The sequence below is a fragment of the Neolamprologus brichardi genome, chromosome 11, assembly GCF_056152115.1.
Source record: "Neolamprologus brichardi isolate AB-2024 chromosome 11, ASM5615211v1, whole genome shotgun sequence".
Lineage (NCBI taxonomy): Eukaryota > Metazoa > Chordata > Actinopteri > Cichliformes > Cichlidae > Neolamprologus > Neolamprologus brichardi.
Genome location: NC_142114.1, coordinates 30707671 through 30725242, shown reverse-complemented (window position 1 = coordinate 30725242; position 17572 = coordinate 30707671). Strand labels below are relative to the sequence as shown.

At 42.0% G+C, this 17572-nt stretch overlaps 2 long non-coding RNA genes and 1 pseudogene across 2 annotated transcripts; 1 reads left to right on the top strand and 2 right to left on the bottom strand.

Moving 5' to 3' along the window:
- The first annotated feature begins 969 nt into the window (after positions 1–969).
- LOC148100745 (uncharacterized) lies at positions 970–14141 on the top strand (annotated as a pseudogene).
- LOC148100747 (uncharacterized) lies at positions 5883–6443 on the bottom strand. The gene is made up of 3 exons (XR_015719794.1): positions 6299–6443; positions 6105–6181; positions 5883–5894 (listed from the first exon to the last, which is right to left on the bottom strand). It is a non-coding gene; the product is annotated as an uncharacterized LOC148100747 (long non-coding RNA).
- On the bottom strand, positions 6958–8105 carry LOC148100746 (uncharacterized). The gene is made up of 2 exons (XR_015719793.1): positions 7801–8105; positions 6958–7030 (listed from the first exon to the last, which is right to left on the bottom strand). It is a non-coding gene; the product is annotated as an uncharacterized LOC148100746 (long non-coding RNA).
- Positions 14142–17572: the final 3431 nt, after the last annotated feature.

Here is a 17572-nt window from a genome sequence, read left to right as displayed (position 1 = left end):
TTCATGCTCTCATAGTGGTCCTTAGGAGAGCTTGACATTTTTATCAGGTGGTACACACTGTAAAAAGTTTGAGAAACACTGATAATTGTATGTGTGCTTTTGGAAAACATTTAAAGCTGCAGTACAGAATCTTTGAAACAAGCTTAAAACATTTTTAGAATATAAACAGAGCATCTGCTTCTCTTTACAGCTCAAAGGAGCTTGCAAAGAAAAGCGTCTTTACCTCAGCCTTAGAGGGAACATGTTCCCTCTAAGGCTGAAAGGAAAAAGAAGGAACACACACATGTAAAATAATAAATAAATCTTAGTTAAGTCAACAACAGTTGCAAAAGTTGAGAAAACTCAAATCTCTTGCATCATGTTGCCTTGAAATTTTAAGTTTTCTCAACTTTTTCTTTTTTACAGTGTATATATATCATAACAATCTGACAATACTATAATATTGGCCATATTATATTTACATTACCACAGTGAGATGATTTTAGTCTCGTGACCAACATTAGCTAATTGTTATTTACTAACTAATCTTAAATAACTGTTCAGTACAGAAATGAAGCCCAACAATCATGTTTTACAGTCCTGTGGTCTCAGCCTCAGATACTCAACTAATCACAGTGATGTCATGACAAAAATGAATGACCAACAAAACATTTTTCTCCTTCATTTCTGTCAAACAAAGCTGTAACGTTTCTCGTGGTTAGTATCATGGTTGCTAGGCAACCTGAACAGCGCGACGAAGGCTAGACCGTCCCATTTCACAAGCCTCTCACTTCCGCACTTCTCGTACTTATAGTACGCACCGTACGTAGTGCGCGTACTTCAAGCGTGCGGTCTCTTAATTGGGACACAGCCGCAGTGAATCCTGGGATATGGTGAGCGCGCGGCTTCTATCCGTGTGCTCGTGCGTTCTGTGTGACGTCACTGGCAGATCAAAGGAATTAGCTTCTGCTTCGATCGTCACAGCCACGTCACACGCAGGGAAAGCCTTAAATAGGGGCTCTCACACAGAAACATTACTGCTCATCTGTTTGCAAATGTTCAACAGTCGGCGTTCTCCCAAACAAGGAAATTATCCAGCGGTTCTCTCAAACCCAGAAAATCTAATGTGCGATACAACCATGTCAACACTCAGTGTAAATGACAATTCAGTCGTGGTCACACCAGACCAGATTGTGCCACCGATCAACAGGTGCTTCGAAAGGCTCTCTGGAGCTCAGTGGAGCGTGATAGAAGGTGGCACATGCGACTCAGGCGTCCAAGCGGTGCTCGCTGATATGATTTGTGAAATCATTCAGATCGCCTCTAGCACAATCCTCAAAAATGCCCTTCCTGTTATTCAGGGTGGCATGACGAAGGAGGATCCGGAGCCTTCAGGTGCGGGGAAAATAAGCCCGTCCCTCGGAGTCTCCATCTCAGCCGCCATCGCCGGCGCTCTTAACGTCCCGGAACAGCGACATGAGAGTGCTGACGAGCTGACACGGATGGTCAAGGAAGAGATCTCCGAAAAGGTCAGCTCAACGGTCAAACTCATTAGAGAAAGCCCCGATCTCCCGCAAGACCCCGCCGTTTATGTCAGCGGCAAATGTAATAATATTAAAAAGCTGCACCGCATGGTTTGCCACGCTACCTCGTGCCTTAAAAGGCATGTAGCGCGTAAGCTGCGCTGCCGGTGCGCGTCGAGCGGCTCTGATTCCGGTACAGAAAGTACGGATTCAAAGATGTCCGTGCAATCAGCAATCACAGAGATTTCTGTGATCCTGTCATCACGCTCAGATGGAGAGATGACAGATAAAGATGTGGACGACTCTAACAGTCAACATCTAACAGAAAAGGACGAAATAAAACGAGCCGCAGGAAGCCAAAGTTTCCGAGCTCCAACCCCAGTAGAAGCGTTTGCAGCTGACATTGTAAATGAGATAACTGGCAACATGGATGTAAGCAGTGAAGAACACTGTGAGAGGTGTCACTTACCCAAACCTGCCTTTAATGCAGGATTAATTATCAACAAGATGAGAGACTTCTTCTTCAGACTGTTGCCTTTCACCCCTCGCCCCGAGCTCGAACGCAAACAGCGCTTTTCCATGTTTGCGAGAAAACAATTTGCAAAAATGACAAAAGAGCTGAGAAAAGTAATAACGGCAAACAGAAATTTTTTTGTTTGTCTAAAAAACATTTTCAAGTTCCCCAAAGGTGGCACAGTGCCCTCTGATAAAAGCATGGTTTCCAGCCGAAACACACTGCTCCGGTACATACGTTCCTCTCCCGTCGACTTTGACGCGATTAGATCAGACGTTAATCGGTTATATGAGAAATTAACTAGTGGGGGAACCAGAGATTTTACTGTGGAGTTAACGGCAAAAATGTTTGATCTACTTATGACGGATCGACTGTATCAAGTCCCCGAACCTGTAATGGGTAGATCCCTGTCTGACACTGTCATCTCCAGGACTCCACAACCAGCACATGGATCACAGCGTCCCTTTTCTGCCGAAGTCCTCTATGTGCTCGTAGAAGACGAAGTAGAAAAGTTTGTCCAAAAGCTTTTACTCTGGGTGGAGAACGACAACCAAGATCAACTGATTGAGGACAATATTTCTGAGGCTGTGGAAGACATCCAGAAAATTATTAAAAGAACAAGGACGCCAACAAAGGAAAAAAGCACAGATTCAGATGGCAGTGGAAGAGAATCTGTTCCATTACCTGTAACAACAAAATCTGGGAGCATTACCCCAGAAAAATGCTCTCAGGCACCTGATCAGACACCAAAATCTGGGAGCATTACCCCTGAGAAATGCTCTCTGGTACCTGATCAGACACCAAAATCTGGGAGCATTACCCCTGAAAAATGCTCTCAGGCACCTGATCAGACACCAAAATCTGGGAGCATTACCCCAGAAAAATGCTCTCTGGTACCTGATCAGACACCAAAATCTGGGAGCATTACCCCAGAAAAATGCTCTCAGGCACCTGATCAGTCACGTCAGACACCAAAATCTGGGAGCATTTCTCCCCAAAAACGCTCTGCCAGTGTTTCAGGCTCACTCAAGGATTCCTCTGACATGTCAGAGATGAGGTCTGTATCAGTGTCATCTTCTGATGCTGAGAAAATTTCCAGTGACCTCGCCCTTATCCTCATGATGAGAGTCATCAGAAAATCAAAACCTGCAACTCAACACTTTTTTGCCAGGGCAGCATGTACTACAAAAGAAGTAGACGCGGTCCTCAAGCGTCTGAGAGATGTGATGCAGCCTGAACTCAGCAGCACAGAGTCTGCCACAAGTCTGATGAATGACAAGAAAAAGTTCATCAAGAAAATGGCCAAATGCCTCATCAAGGAGTTTGGCTCCCCAGACAATGTGTTAAAGGCTGCGATGGCAGATGATGCGTCTTTTGATGAGGCTCTGATAAAGCATCTAAAAATGCTCCTCGGAGTCATCCCCAGTCCTCCCAAAAAGTCCAAAATTTCCAGGTTTTTTTCAGCGTTGGGAAAAACTCTGGGAAAACCCTTTAGGTGGTTCACTAAAGCCAGAGATGATTGAAATGACCATCCTGGCTTTTCCCCGCCGCCCTGCTTCTTTTAACATCTTGAAGCAGAATTTTAGCACCAAATCCAAATTTTAACAACTGTAGTTCACGCCATCTCGTCTCCTTTTTGATTTCCATCCCCCCCAACCGGTCGCAGCGGATGGCCGCCCCTTCTGAGCCCGGTTCCGTCGGAAGTTTCTTCCTCTTAAAGGGAGTTTTTCTTCCCCACAGTCGCCTCGTGCTTGCTCAGAGGGGGATCATTTGATTGTTGGGGTTCTCTGTAGTACTGTAGGGTTTTGACCTTACAGTACAAACAGGGAGGAGACTTTGTGATTTGGTGCTTGATTATGCTAAAAATCTAATTTGGCATAAAATAAAAATTTTAAATAATCAAATTTTTCAATTTTTCCAATATATATATATAATGTTCTGATATAATCCAGACAATACATGAATTAAATTTTTTAAAGGTAACAATTGTCATCTTCAACAAAATGTCAACATTTAACAAATGTGCAGTTGCATGCGAACAGAAAAACATACATTTTGGCAAATATAGCATCCAGGTTATACAATTCTGTACCTTGGGTTTAAATACGAAAATCAAAAATTTCAGCCAATCAGTTCATATTGTCTGACCTTTCCACTGCATAGGCATAAAAATGGTCAGTCCTGATAAGCAGTGTATTTGACAAAGATGCCAAATGAGGTTTCTCACCTCTGTGAACAGAGACTCTCTACATTTTGGACAGGTGAACATTTTACTTGCATCCTTTAATCTGTGCAATCAGCTCCAGTACTTTGGTTTTCCTTTGGGTGGACAGCGGCAGTTCATAGACAAACTCAAAGAAGGTGAGGACGGAGCCAAGTAGTGCTGGATAGGACAAGTTACATACCCAGTACAGTTTGAAAAGCTTATCCAAGCACACGTCAGGCCACCATTCAGAGAAATGGTTACTCTGTCATTCTTAGCAACAATGATGTACTGCCTGGTTGCCCTCTTTAGATCACCGATGCATATCAGCTGGGGTTGGTGTGTTGTGGATGATGCTTCAGGATCACTGCAAAGCGATGCAATACTTGTTCCAGGCTTGGAGATGGGGAAGATAAAGATAGATTTTTAGAGAAGTATTCAGTGAGGTGTAGACAAATGCTTTCCTCAGGTAAATACCGTGAGAACTTTACTGAATACATACCAGTGCAAAATCAACCAAGTGCGTTATAGCTGATTTAAGGCTGCAACGACTGGCGCCAACTGGTGGGAGCAGGTGTGTTAACACACGGCGGGGGTGGGGGTGGGGTGCTCTTGTTTCCAGGGCAGCTACTGATTTGAGCTTCAGAATGATACTGGCTTCCCATTTTCGCAAAAAGAGGTCCACCTTTCCTCCTGTAAGATTGCCAAACTCCAAGTCCAGCTTATGGAAAGAAAAAAAGTGTTTAAGTTTAAAATGAAGCATTAAATACATTAAATCAAAAGTACATTCTGCCCATTTGGTAGCTGTATGGCTAAAATCAAACTTTACAGTATCACATTTCTGTTACCCATTCCACATCAAGCTTACCTACACAGTGAAACATAACAATTTACTTGGAGTGGTATTTGAATACAATCCATTATTCCTTAATTTTAGCTATGATTTGGGTCCCATCAGACCCTGAGAAAAAATTAGGACTTTTTAGCTGATGTTCAACTTTCTAGCAGACAATTTCTTATTTTGTCTGTCTGCGGTTTGTCCTGTAGAGCTTTTTTGCGGAAAATAGTGCTGCTGAAAGCAGAGTTTCATACAGATTTAGGTGATTTTTTGTAGGGTTTTCACTTCCACGAGCAGCACTTTCTGCATTGTCATTTGATGTCTCTACTATTAGATAGTCATTTGGTGGTACGACTAAGATTTTGGACCATGTGAAAAGTGATGCTCATTGTAATCAGTGCCCAGTGAGTAATGATCCAACTCTGAAGTTATAAAACTTTCAAAATATTCACTAGGAGCTCATAAACATACCTCCAAATGTATCGACTCCTGTTACATACTTTGTATGCAAAACACAACTGAGTGGAGAAGGAGTACATAAACCATTACCAGGGAACCAAGCAACTTACCAGACTTGGCATGTCCAACAACCGTGGGTACTCTCCGAATATTCCAGGCTCTGCGACTGGTGTATGTTTCCTCCATGCCTGACATGATAATTGGAAGGTTCTCAGCTGAGGGCCGCAATAACTTGGGTGACCCACTCATCTGTGCTGCTGGTATTCCCATCCTCTCGCCTGAGCTTCTTGTCTTCACCACAGTCATCTGTTACTTTCCGCTTCTTATAACGTCTCTGCCCCTGGTCGAGATTCCGTCTAATGTTGCGCAGTTTAGTCTCTAGGAATCCACAATGAGAGACTGGATCATAATAATGCTCCTTAGTTAGAAAGGACAGAGGTATATGGGTAACAGCTGAGCAATTTTAACTGAGAAAAAAGGCTCTAATAAATAATTAGATAAAGGTTAAATGATACACAGTAAGTGGGAACAAGTGCAATTTACAGTATGTAGTGGAATTTACATTATTAAAATGCTAAATTTACTTACAAATCCTTCCCCCTGTCCTGCCACTCAGGGATGGAAAAGTGGTGATGATGCTTTTTGCTACAGTTAGCTTCTCTGCACTAAGAGGGTAACTGGAAAACAAAGGTAAACTTTTTTACTTCTGTGCACCTCAACATTTTTAAAGGAAAACATTCATTGCAAAATTTTAACAAAGTACAGTAAAGTGCTATACTTACTAACCACACCTCTCCACCAAATCCCCAATGCAAGTCTTCACAAGGAGCTTCCTCAATGGCACCAACAGGTTTCATACTCCTTAAGAATCTGTGGGGCTTTCCTGAGTGACTTCAGGGGTTGACTTTGTTCTTCTGTGGTAATGGTAGACTGTGTAAAGGCAACACCAGACACTTTACCTCTCTGCAATAATCTTCAAAGTTATGACAGCAAATTTCCACAGAGCATAGAAGCACGAGTTTACTCAAAAAGCTGCAGCAGAATTACCTTAATTACCGTGATTATAACGCAATGACTAAAAGAAATTCTGAATAATAAATAAATTGATTTTATCTTCTAGTTGCTATTTGGTGGATAAATCTGATCCTGACTAATAGTTAATAACTGTTAAAACACATTTCATGACTTAGGAAACTGGAGAAATGCAAAGTGTACCTGATTTTGTCTAATCTCCCCAAGAGAGGTTTCCATCGGTGGCCGTCCGGCTGACAGGACGATATGGAATCTATCAAAGTCCTTAATGTCTACCTCACTGTCAACATCAATATATTCCATGAAATCAGTGTTATACTTTAGCAACCTATCAAGCACACAGCCCATGTGCTGAGCTTGGCTTTGACCTATGATGTCTGTGGCACTGCTGACAATAAGAATTTTACAATTTTACAAATTTCTTTCTCATCTATAAAAGTGGTTACAAGGACTTTGACAGATTCTAAGTTGTCATATGTGTGCTGAAAAAATGAAACACATGACTAAATAAGTAAGATAATTTACATGGTCAAGTTGCTGTTGTTTTTTGTTTTTTTTAATAACACTGACTATTACTTCCTCACAAGTTCTGCATAAAAAAGAAACTATATCAGAGCATGTTTCCAGCAAGAAGCCTTAAAAAAGAATGTGCACATAATTTAGTTAATCATACTAGATGCAAAAACTGCTTTAACTGCTTGAAAAAATAATTATCTCTGTCAATATGAGGTATATTTCATGTTAACGTTACTCAGTCTTTATTCCTATTCTGTGCTAGTAAACGAATGGTCGCGGTGATAACTACATTTGCTCTATTCAGAGCTAACGACAATATTGTCATTTTACTCAACACTGCTACGGTTAGGTGCCGACTCTGGCGTTGCTCATAGACAACAAAATGCCTGTCGGAGCCGCTAGCCAACTACCACACTGGTTCTAAGAGCAATTTCTGAATACTCTAATACATAAATAAAGTAAATAGATAAATACATGAATAAAGTAATACATAAAAATACTACCAAAACACATTAACTCTAATGAAGTATGGCACGAAAGCCAAGAACTAATAATAAAATTAAGAGTAGGATATGTTAGCAAGACTGTTACATTAAGGTTAGCTAGGTATAGTTAAGCAGTAATTAACTTAAACTCAAAACTCCTACATAACTCCTATATTTTATATAAATTCACATTCTTCCAGAAACCCGGCATATTTTCAGTACATTAAGATAAACTGGTAAATGATACTTACTGTAAGGTCTGACAACATACTAGGCGACGTAACGTCCATCTTTGCCTCCTTTGTCTCAGTGGCGCGAAAGATAGCGCCCCCTTCCCGCCGCTGGTATGTCATGTTGCTGGGCAGATTTTGTTTCAATTTTCAGCATGTGTATTCTTACTCATTTAATTTCCTACTTTTGCTTCAATTGTATTCACATGTTACGGTCAAAATTAAGCTTGTTATTTGTGGATACTTCTGCTTATAGTATAGCCATAGCCATTAATTGGTATGCCACACATATTGAGAAATAAAAAAATTAATCCTCTTTCAGAATTTTAGTACACCATACACAACTTGGTCCACATTACATTATAAAATGTTTTATTTGTTGAAAGTAATGAGGAAAGGATTATGGAAAACAAACAATAACTAAACATTTTATTTATTCAGTTAATATAGTTATAATACATTGTTAATCTACAGTTTATTTCACTAAACAAAGGGCTAGCATCAAATTACTGAGCTGCTAATTTTAGGTCCTGTTGTTAGATTCTGAAAATAACACACAAAATGTGTTAAACTGTGCAACACATCAAGTGTGTTAAGCGTTTTACACATTTTTTCAATGTTTACACATTTTCTTACACATGTTATGTTAAAATTCACACAAAATGTGTTAATAGTGTAACAACACATTTTTTGTGTCATTTTGTAACACATCCTTTCTAAGAGTGCACATGTCGGCAAAGTTATGTGACATTAGTGATGTTCAGACTTTCAGCATTAACTTGGTTATATATATATATATATATATATATATATATATATATATATATCACAATAATCTGACAATACTATAATATTGGCCATATTATATTTGCTATGCTAGTGCTAGCGGCGCTAACGGCTGCAGACAGGAAGATACTGCCAGCACCGGAAACGTGCTCGTCATCTCCGAGCATGAAGTAAGGAGAGCCTTCAAGAGAGTGAACACCAGGAAAGCAGCAGGACCAGACGGCATCCCAGGTCGTATCCTCAGAGCCTGCGCATACCAGCTAGCTCCTGTGTTCACTGAGATATTCAACATCTCTTTATCTCAGTCGGTGATCCCCACATGCTTCAAAGAGTCCATCATTGTTCCTGTCCCAAAGAAACCCCACCCTGCTTCTCTCAATGACTATCGCCCTGTAGCCCTCACCTCAGTAGTGATGAAGTGCTTTGAACGCCTGGTCAGAGACTTCATCATTTCTTCACTACCAGACACACTGGACCCACTACAGTTCGCTTACCGTCCAAATCGTTCCACAGACGATGCCATCTATCATCTCCTCCACACATCACTTACTCACTTGGACACTAGAAGGGGGAATTATGTTAAAATGCTCTTCATAGACTACAGCTCTGCATTTAATACCATAATTCCCTCCACACTCACCACCAAGCTGGAGCATCTGGGACTCAGCTCATCTATGTGTCAGTGGATCTCCAACTTCCTAACTGGCAGACCACAGGCAGTAAGGATGGGCGGACATGTCTCAGCCTCCACCATTCTCAGCACTGGAGCCCCCCAGGGGTGTGTTCTGAGCCCCCTGCTGTACTCCTTGTACACATATGACTGTGTGGCCACTACCAGCTCCACCACCATCATCAAGTTTGCTGACGACACCGTCGTGGTGGGCCTGATCTCTGACAACAACGAGACGCCCTACCTGAAGGAGATTAGGAATCTGGAGAACTGGTGCCAGAGGAACAACCTCCTTCTAAACGTCAGTAAGACAAAGGAGTTGATAGTGGACTTCAGCACTAAGCAGGAGAGGAACTACCAGACCCCCGTCATCAACGAGTGCCCAGTGGAGAGAGTGGACAGCTTCAAATACCTCGGAGTTCACATCACGCAGGACCTGTCATGGTCCTGTCACATCAACACCGTGGTGAAAAAGGCCTGTCAGCGTCTCTACCACCTCAGACGCTTGAGAGACTTCCGACTGCCCCCCAAGGTGCTCAGGAACTTTTACTCCTGCACCATAGAGAGCATCCTGACGGGAAACATCTTAACCTGGTTCGGGAACAGCACCATGCAGGACAGACGAGCTCTACAGAGGGTTGTGCGTTCAGCTGAGCGCACCATCCGCTCCGAGCTCCCTGACCTGCACTCAATCTACAGCAGGCGGTGCTGGACCAAGGCCAGGAAGATCGTGAAGGACCTCAGCCATCCCAACAACGGACTGTTCTCTCTGTTGAGGTCAGGAAAGAGATTCCGCTCCCTGAAGACCAACACAGAGAGACTGAGGAGGAGCTTCTTCCCGCAGGCGATACGGTCTCTCAATCACACCACCACACAGTACTGACCCACACATATAGTTCTTACACACACACTGGACATTCTGGACATTTGTTTACACTTCATCACTTTAAGCATATTTGCACTGCACAAGACACTGTATAATGTGGATTGCAGCTGCTGTTATTGTGTGTATATATATTTATATTTCTCTTACATTCTTATAAATGTCTATACTTTGTATTTTGTTGTACAGTTATCTTATTTTCAACTTTAATTTATATATTTTATCTTATTCTTTCCCAGTTAAATTTACCCTTCATTCTTTTTGTGTTGTACAGTTATCTCATTCTTAACTTAATTTTTTTATATTTTATTTTATTCCTTCCTGGTTAAATTTACCCTTTTTTTATTTTCATATTTATTTATTTCCTATCTTATTCATAGCCTTTTCTTTTTCTTTAGGTCACGAGCAGTTGTCCAAGCATTTCACTACATATCATACTGTGTATGACTGTGTATGTGACAAATAAAAAATTTGAATTTGAATTTGAATTTGAATTTACACTACCACAGTGAGATGATTTTAGTCTCGTGACCAACATTAGCTAATTGTTATTTACTAACTAATCTTAAATAACTGTTCAGTACAGAAATGAAGCCCAACAATCATGTTTTACAGTCCTGTGGTCTCAGCCTCAGATACTCAACTAATCACAGTGATGTCATGACAAAAATGAATGACCAACAAAACATTTTTCTCCTTCATTTCTGTCAAACAAAGCTGTAACGTTTCTCGCGGTTAGTATCATGGTTGCTAGGCAACCTGAACAGCGCGACGAAGGCTAGACCGTCCCATTTCACAAGCCTTTCACTTCCGCACTTCTCGTACTTATAGTACGCACGTACGTAGAACGCGTAGTGCGCGTACTTCAAGCGTGCGGTCACTCAATTGGGACGCAGCCGCAGTGAATCCTGGGATATGGTGAGCGCGCGGCTTCTATCCGTGTGCTCGTGCGTTCTGTGTGACGTCACTGGCAGATCAAAGGAATTAGCTTCTGCTTCGATCGTCACAGCCACGTCACAGGCAGGGAAAGCCTTAAATAGGGGCTCTCACACAGAAACATTACTGCTCATCTGTTTGCAAATGTTCAACAGTCGGCGTTCTCCCAAACAAGGAAATTATCCAGCGGTTCTCTCAAACCCAGAAAATCTAATGTGCGATACAACCATGTCAACACTCAGTGTAAATGACAATTCAGTCGTGGTCACACCAGACCAGATTTTGCCACCTATCAACAGGTGCTTCGAAAGGCTCTCTGGAGCTCAGTGGAGCGTGATAGAAGGTGGCACATGCGACTCAGGCGTCCGAGCGGTGCTCGCTGATATGATTTGTGAAATCATTCAGATCGCCTCTAGCACAATCCTCAAAAATGCCCTTCCTGTTATTCAGGGTGGCATGACGAAGGAGGATCCGGAGCCTTCAGGTGCGGGGAAAATAAGCCCGTCCCTCGGAGTCTCCATCTCAGCCGCCATCGCCGGCGCTCTTAACGTCCCGGAACAGCGACATGAGAGCGCTGACGAGCTGACACGGATGGTCGAGGAAGAGATCTCCGAAAAGGTCAGCTCAACGGTCAAACTCATTAGAGAAAGCCCCGATCTCCCGCAAGACCCCGCCGTTTATGTCAGCGGCAAATGTAGTAATATTAAAAAGCTGCACCGCATGGTTTGCCACGCTGCCTCGTGCCTTAAAAGGCATGTAGCGCGTAAGCTGCGCTGCCGGTGCGCGTCGAGCGGCTCTGATTCCGGTACAGAAAGTACGGATTCAAAGATGTCCGTGCAATCAGCAATCACAGAGATTTCTGTGATTCTGTCATCAAGCTCAGATGGAGAGATGACAGATAAAGATGTGGACGACTCTAACAGTCAACATCTAACAGAAAAGGACGAAATAAAACGAGCTGCAGGAAGCCAAAGTTTCCGAGCTCCAACCCCAGTAGAAGCGTTTGCAGCTGACATCGTAAATGAGATAACTGGCAACATGGATGTAAGCAGTGAAGAGCACTGTGAGAGGTGTCACTTACCCAAACCTGCCTTTAATGCAGGATTAATTATCAACAAGATGAGAGACTTCTTCTTCAGACTGTTGCCTTTCACCCCTCGCCCCGAGCTCGAACGCAAACAGCGCTTTTTCATGTTTGCGAGAAAACAATTTGAAAAAATGACAAAAGAGCTGAGAAAAGTAATAACGGCAAACAGAAATTTTTTTGTTTGTCTAAAAAACATTTTCAAGTTCCCCAAAGGTGGCACAGTGCCCTCTGATAAAAGCATGGTTTCCAGCCGAAACACACTGCTCCGGTACATACGTTCCTCTCCCGTCGACTTTGACGCGATTAGATCAGACGTTAATGGTTATATGAGAAATTAACTAGTGGGGGAACCAGAGATTTTACTGTGGAGTTAACGGCAAAAATGTTTGATCTACTTATGACGGATCGACTGTATCAAGTCCCCGAACCTGTAATGGGTAGATCCCTGTCTGACACTGTCATCTCCAGGACTCCACAACCAGCACATGGATCACAGCGTCCCTTTTCTGCAGAAGTCCTCTATGTGCTCGTAGAAGACGAAGTAGAAAAGTTTGTCCAAAAGCTTTTACTCTGGGTGGAGAACGACAACCAAGATCAACTGATTGAGGACAATATTTCTGAGGCTGTGGAAGACATCCAGAAAATTATTAAAAGAACAAGGACGCCAACAAAGGAAAAAAGCACAGATTCAGATGGCAGTGGAAGAGAATCTGTTCCATTACCTGTAACAACAAAATCTGGGAGCATTACCCCAGAAAAATGCTCTCAGGCACCTGATCAGACACCAAAATCTGGGAGCATTACCCCTGAGAAATGCTCTCTGGTACCTGATCAGACACCAAAATCTGGGAGCATTACCCCTGAAAAATGCTCTCAGGCACCTGATCAGACACCAAAATCTGGGAGCATTACCCCAGAAAAATGCTCTCTGGTACCTGATCAGACACCAAAATCTGGGAGCATTACCCCTGAAAAATGCTCTCTGGTACCTGATCAGACACCAAAATCTGGGAGCATTACCCCAGAAAAATGCTCTCAGGCACCTGATCAGTCACGTCAGACACCAAAATCTGGGAGCATTTCTCCCCAAAAACGCTCTGCCAGTGTTTCAGGCTCACTCAAGGATTCCTCTGACATGTCAGAGATGAGGTCTGTATCAGTGTCATCTTCTGATGCTGAGAAAATTTCCAGTGACCTCGCCCTTATCCTCATGATGAGAGTCATCAGAAAATCAAAACCTGCAACTCAACACTTTTTTGCCAGGGCAGCATGTACTACAAAAGAAGTAGACGCGGTCCTCAAGCGTCTGAGAGATGTGATGCAGCCTGAACTCAGCAGCACAGAGTCTGCCACAAGTCTGATGAATGACAAGAAAAAGTTCATCAAGAAAATGGCCAAATGCCTCATCAAGGAGTTTGGCTCCCCAGACAATGTGTTAAAGGCTGCGATGGCAGATGATGCGTCTTTTGATGAGGCTCTGATAAAGCATCTAAAAATGCTCCTCGGAGTCATCCCCAGTCCTCCCAAAAAGTCCAAAATTTCCAGGTTTTTTTCAGCGTTGGGAAAAACTCTGGGAAAACCCTTTAGGTGGTTCACTAAAGCCAGAGATGATTGAAATGACCATCCTGGCTTTTCCCCGCCGCCCTGCTTCTTTTAACATCTTGAAGCAGAATTTTAGCACCAAATCCAAATTTTAACAACTGTAGTTCACGCCATCTCGTCTCCTTTTTGATTTCCATCCCCCCCAACCGGTCGCAGCGGATGGCCGCCCCTTCTCAGCCCGGTTCCGTTGGAAGTTTCTTCCTCTTAAAGGGAGTTTTTCTTCCCCACAGTCGCCTCGTGCTTGCTCAGAGGGGGATCATTTGATTGTTGGGGTTCTCTGTAGTACTGTAGGGTTTTGACCTTACAGTACAAACAGGGAGGAGACTTTGTGATTTGGTGCTTGATTATGCTAAAAATCTAATTTGGCATAAAATAAAAATTTTAAATAATCAAAAATACATTCCAACTTTGTTTGTGTTTTTCTTCTGTTGTCAAATATGTAGAAAGTGTTGCACGTGTGATTTTAGTCATTTAGCATCAACATGTAGCCAACATGTGTCTGTTTGTGATCACGCTGCATCTGTTTTTGTCTGATTTGTGTCTTACTTTAGTCAATTTACATCTATTTTGTGGCCCAAATGTGTGGATCCTGTGTGACATTGTTCTGTTTTGTCTTAATGCTTCACTTTGGTTGTTGATGTTTGTGATCATTTTGATTCTAGATGTAGACCTGCCATCTGAAAATTAGCACCTCGCCCACTTGGAGCATTTGTTCTTTAGTCCAGGGGTTAACACATGTTTTCTTTCAAAAAGGGGAAATACCTCGGTTACTTTACTACTGACCAAAGAAATGATGACATATACAGACAACGATGTAAGCTCTGTGTGCAGGCAAATACTGTTTGACACAAATTCAGCTTTTGTTTAAGTGATTTTGTTGATTTATGTTTGTTGCATACCGTTATTTACTGCCCCCTTGTGGTCAGGAGACCTAGAGGGGGTAGTGCCAGTCAGATGTTTGTGGGTGTTTGGACTTTTAAGGCACTTTGAAGAAAGTTAATGTTCACTTTTAGAGAACGACTGGATGGCTCTAGTAACAGTAATTTTAGCGCTCACAGATCCGACAGTGAGCGGTTCCTGTTACTCATGCAGTCTGAGGAAGCAGCGGTTGAAGTGTTTGTGTATTTATTGATTTCTTTTAAGTCACTGTGTATTTGATGTATATTATGGTTTATAAGTCCTGTCAGCCCTGTGCTGAGAGGGCTGTGCTCATCCACCCGTCCTGTTCTAATGAAGCCAAATTTCAGGAACACCTTCTTTAGATCTGTTCAGTTTTATTTAGAGATGGACCAATCCGACATGACGTATGGGAATCGGTCCGATACTGACCTAAATTACTGGATCGGACATCGGAGAGAAATAAAAAAATGTAATCCGATCCATTAAATATAATGAAAGTACCTCACAAAACTTGCGACATGGCGTGACTCGGCTCATAACCGTAGCACGTCGGAGCAGTATGTGTCACGTGATAGAGCGGCTGTAGCGTGCGAGACCTGACGGCGGTCTGGTTGAGCATTTGGAGTTAGGGCGATTTTAGCCCATTTTTGGGGGTGCTGAAGCATTAATGATATATTTTTATGTGGTTCAGCTACAACTCTACTAAAACCTCAGCCAGTAACAGGTCGGCCAACTTTTGGACCGTCCAGTTGTCCGTATGACTGCCGCAGTACGTGCATCACATTTGTGCACTCTCAGTGTCAAAGACTGTGGAGTGAGGAGCTGTAAAGAGAAGCAGATGCTCTGTTTCTAAAAATGTTTGAAGCTTGTTTCAAAGATTCTGTACTGCAGCTTTAAATGTTCTCCAAAAGCACACAGACACTTATCAGTGTTTCTCAAACTTTTTACAGTGTGTACCACCTGATAAAATGTCGAGCTCTCCTAAGGACCACTATGAAAGCATGAAACTCATAAATCTGACAACACAAAATTAATGTCTGCAGTAAAGATTTTTTCATACATTGTATACATACTACCACAGGCAAAGTTGCCTCCATTTTTATAGTTTTAATTAATATTTTGTAATAATTTATTTGTAATAATTTATTCTGTTACCTTTTACTCACTATGAGCATCATTTATTATTCTCCTCCAGTAATTAAGTATATGTTTTTTTTTTTTATTCCAATCCATTCTTCTTTTGCAGCATTTAAATAACCTTTATCAAATCTGATGGTTTTGTTACAGACTTTTCAAAAAAGTGTTTTGCTTTTCTTTCACAAATGTGCGATTAAATTGTGTTCAAATGTACAAAACAGTGATGTCATGTTTTGTGACGAGGACCCAGGCACAGAGAGACTTGATGAATTTAAGAATCTCATGATTTAATAAAGAAATTTGCAGACTTGCACAGAGATGGTAAAATTATGATGAGTGATAATGGAGATGAAGACAACAGACGATGAGGACAGGGAGGAACAGGTTTAAATGCACCAAGGAGGCAGTCAGAGAGAACTCGGGACAACTGGAGACATTTAAGGATGCAGGGACTGACAGAGACAGGGAGGACGTCTCATCGTGATGAGTAAAGTTTATCTTGCCTGGCTGGGCAGCTCTCTGGATGCTCAGCACCCCCAAAGCTCTGATCCTAGAATCGCCCCTGATTTGGAGCCTCGCTACCAACCCGGCATTTCATCTCCGACAAAGTTATCGCAGAGAGTGTGTAAGTGTGTAAGTTCATCTCTGAATGTTTGTAAAGCATTCCCACGTTGAGCTTAACCGATATATGGAGCGACTGCCTCCCCCTCCCTCTCCTGTTGCTGCTTCAATCATGATCAATGATCAGCTGATCAATGATCAGCTGATCGTCTCTCTTCTTTGTTTTTGGCCCACTTTGCGCCTGAAAGAGGAAACCAGCGGCTGAACAACAGCAGCACGTTTAAGCTTGATAAGCTGTTGTTAGAATTTATTTAATATTACTTTCTACACCAGGATCTTTTTCTATGCAGCTGACGTAACTGTGCAGGGGCGGGTCTAGCATGGTTTAGCCAGGGGGGCCGGGTTAAACCATGCGGGGGCACAAAGACATACTTTTCTTTCTTATTCTCATTTAAAATGTCGAGCTTTTAATAAATAATTATCTGAATCTTACAAAGTTTTAATCTGATGTAAAATGTATAGAAGTCCATTACTGTATATATTAACTATTAAGTCTAATATATGTAGCCCTGTCTGCAATTATTCAGGCTTGCAGTATAAAGAAAAAAGTCTACTGTTATAAAAAATGGTTAAAATATAAATAGTTGATAAAAGGTTTAAAAATCACATGCTTTGGTACAAATGTAATTTCATTTACAGTTAAGAGTCCAATAAATAAAAGGGTTTCATGATTTAGAGTTCATTTCCTGTGCAGAATCAATATGTCGGGGTGTAACCTAAACTTATTTACCCATCTAATGTCAGTTATCTTAATGTTGTATTGTCATTGGTTGTTTGTGCTGACGAGCCAGTCAATGTCATTCTTCTCTGTTATGGGGGCGGGACGAGTGGTAAGGTTTGTGTGAATCTGTGGGAGCGGACACAGAAGCTAAGTCCGAAGAGAGATGTCATAAGGCAAACGTGGTGTGGGTTTTACATCTAAGAGTATCATTGAGGTCGACTACCCGTGGTCCTGATATAACTTATTTGTGATCTGCAAGAGGTAAATGAGTCTGTGTGCCTTGACATTTGTACTGTAACTATTCGTTATAGTGGTAAAATGGCGCGATGTGTGATGCTAACTAGCGGCTTGCTAATTAGCGCAGCTTACTGCGTTATGTGCTGTGATGCCATGCTGTATGTTTAGCTCTGTGATTTTCAGTCAAAGCATGCTAATGCTAAATCGTTATGT